Source organism: Crotalus tigris, unplaced genomic scaffold, assembly GCF_016545835.1.
Source record: "Crotalus tigris isolate CLP2741 ecotype Arizona unplaced genomic scaffold, ASM1654583v1 scf7180000018081.1164505, whole genome shotgun sequence".
NCBI lineage: Eukaryota > Metazoa > Chordata > Lepidosauria > Squamata > Viperidae > Crotalus > Crotalus tigris.
Genome location: NW_024096813.1, coordinates 85,577 through 88,364, shown reverse-complemented (window position 1 = coordinate 88,364; position 2,788 = coordinate 85,577). Strand labels below are relative to the sequence as shown.

Here is a 2,788-nt window from a genome sequence, read left to right as displayed (position 1 = left end):
AATAGAATAATTAAAGAAAAGGTGCTAAAAGAGAGACAAAATGAATTGTGAATGACAAAAATTAAAATAATGTTGAGGAAACCGTGGCGGATAACAGTACAGTTATCTCGTGTTCAGATACCCTGCATTGAATTGTCCCACGGCAAGTTGGCCATGGCAAGTTGCTATGGCGAATCAGCCATGGTGAGTGGTCCCAGACTCCTCCCCCCAAGGTATTGTCCTGTTCTTGCTTTTTTAAAAAAAATATAAACTTTTATTTAGAATTAAAGCAAATACTTCAGTATCACAAACACACAATATTAAACTTTCAAGAAATATACTGCTAATTTGGAGTGAGCATTTATTTTTGTACAATTACAACATGTGGACAAGTCCAGGGGAAAAAGAGAGAAAAGATGACAAAAGTTGGAAATTTTCAACATCTTTCCCACCACCAGAGCAGCTGTCACAATAATTCATACAAAGAGCAAGTCATTTTATGTGTGTGCATGTATGCTGATGCATAAGATGTTGACAAAATTCCTACAGATTCATCTTTGACAAGGAACAAGCTCTAAAAGGCAAACACTGCAATCTAGTCTTCTTCAGAAGAGTCTCATTCAAATGTGTACGCCATAAAGCAAGCGTCAGGTCTTTTGGGAACAAGGGGATGCCCTGGTCTCACAATCTTAAAGCCCAAGAAGCTGGAGGTATGGAGCAGCGAAGCTCTGTCATCTCTGTTCTTGTGGAAACAAATAAATACATGCTCTGCTTGAAGCTACTCTTCCGCAAACTCAAGAAGAACTGCAAAACTGTCTTTGCTCCCCTCCGGCAAGGAGCCATTAGGAAGTTCAATATATAAATTGCTGTTATTCAACACAGTTCTCCAACTGATGTGTTTGGCATCCGTCAGCCTGGATTGGATATTGAGGATTCTTGTCCTGTTACTTGATGTTATTTCCTCTGTTACATTCAGCCGATTATCAGAATAAAATAAGTTAGCTGAAAGATTGTGATCCCTCCGACTATTCCCTCGCCCACCTGGGATCTTCAGGGGTGGGTGAGGGACATCAGGAGCACCACCGAGGCCCTGGACCCAGGTTACTACAGCAACTGAAAGACACCCTGGAACTCCTCAAAGCAGCATTGGTGGGCAGGGTGGGCATGGTGTTGATACTGGTCTTTTTATTTCCTTCCTTCTCGCGGGCAAAGCAATGACTGTTGGGGATCCGCTGCAGGGAGGATTTCACCATCCGGGCAGCCCCCTGGTCACCGAACCCCCGGTCGGGTCTTTGCCCTTTTCTCCTCCTCCTTCCAGCCCCCTCCTTCTCAGCTACCTCTTGGTAAGGACTTCCTTCGTGCTCCTCTCTTCGGCAGCACAAAATGGTGGGCCGTCCTGTTCTTGCTTTGAAGGGGAAATCTTGGGCTATTTTAGGCCTCAAGAATGTTGTCTCTGGCACCATAAGATTGCTTTCTAAACTATTATTTTTGTAAATATTCTCATTAAATGTATTGTTAAATATATTTTTCAGATACAGTGGCACCTTGGTACACATTGTTAATTGGTTCCAGGAGATGTGATGAGTAAGAAAAAAAAAGAGTATCAAAGAGTATCAACCAATTTTTTCCAAGAAGGAATAATGTAGGGAGTCTCAAGACAGTCAACACCGACAAGTTCTAGTTTGTGCATTGAATACCAAACAGATGATGAGTACTAGGAGAACATTTTCATATCAAAATGTGTTTTGTACCAAATTGGATGAGTAAAATAATTGCTTATACTAATAAAATATTTAATTTTCTGGGTAATAATACAGTATATGAAGGTATTAAAAAACTCTAGAAAACATCAAAGTTTAAATATGCTAAGAAAATAAGGTAGGGGTTTGAAAAAGCCCAGTATGGACTAAGCATAATCAATAAAATCTCCTTTTTGGTGTTGGTGGCAAATGTTCCTTTGGATATTTGTATTATACACTTTTGTATCATCTTGAGTTCCGAGCGTAGGCTGAACTATCCCAGAAGTCTCTGCAGTGCACTGGGATTCTATGGCAGATGATCAGAGATTCTTTGCTTGCCAAGCAGTCATGCAAGTGTTTACTGAAGATCAAAATTTTGAAAACCACTAATGTCCAAACAGATTTCAAAAGCATGCTTTTTGAAGACAGGCTTGGAATGAAATTGTTGTCTTACATTGCCCTGAAGCACTGTCACTTGATAATATATAAATATATGAATCCAAACGATGTACTAGTTTGTAAAGCTCTGCTTAAAAATCAATGACTGCACATGCTTTTAAATGCAGAATACAGTTGCTTTTACAACCTACCAAGAAGTGTATTTTGGAATAATACAGGGCTATGAAATCAGTATAGATAAATCTTTTATTTGCTTGTCACAAGTTCATGCATTATGAGACTATTATGACTTATTTTGTCACAGTATAATCTTTTCTTTTTCTTTTTTGTTTTGTTTTGTTTACAATATCCTAGTAAAGCATTTTCGAGATATATTGTATTCATGCTACAATACACATTGGTTATTTCTTTTTTTTAGGTCTTAGTTGAAATTGTGATGCCACAATGGCCAAGGGAATGTAAATTTAACAGAACTTGCTGACTCTAGCCAATAATTTTAAATACAGTCTTGAAGCTATAAATTGGAACACATTCTTTATTGGTTCTTTTGAAAGGAAATAATGGCTGGAGGGTACTTTGCAAGATTTAGCATAACTTTTTAGATGGAACCTGGCTGTATGTAGCTACATTGTTTATGAAGACTTGACAGCTATTTCAAATTCATAGAGGCT

At 38.3% G+C, this 2,788-nt stretch overlaps 1 pseudogene; it reads right to left on the bottom strand.

Annotated features, from left to right (window-relative positions):
- Nucleotides 1–230: 230 nt before the first annotated feature.
- LOC120309855 lies at nt 231–1,347 on the bottom strand (annotated as a pseudogene).
- Between the last annotated feature and the right edge of the window lie 1,441 nt (nt 1,348–2,788).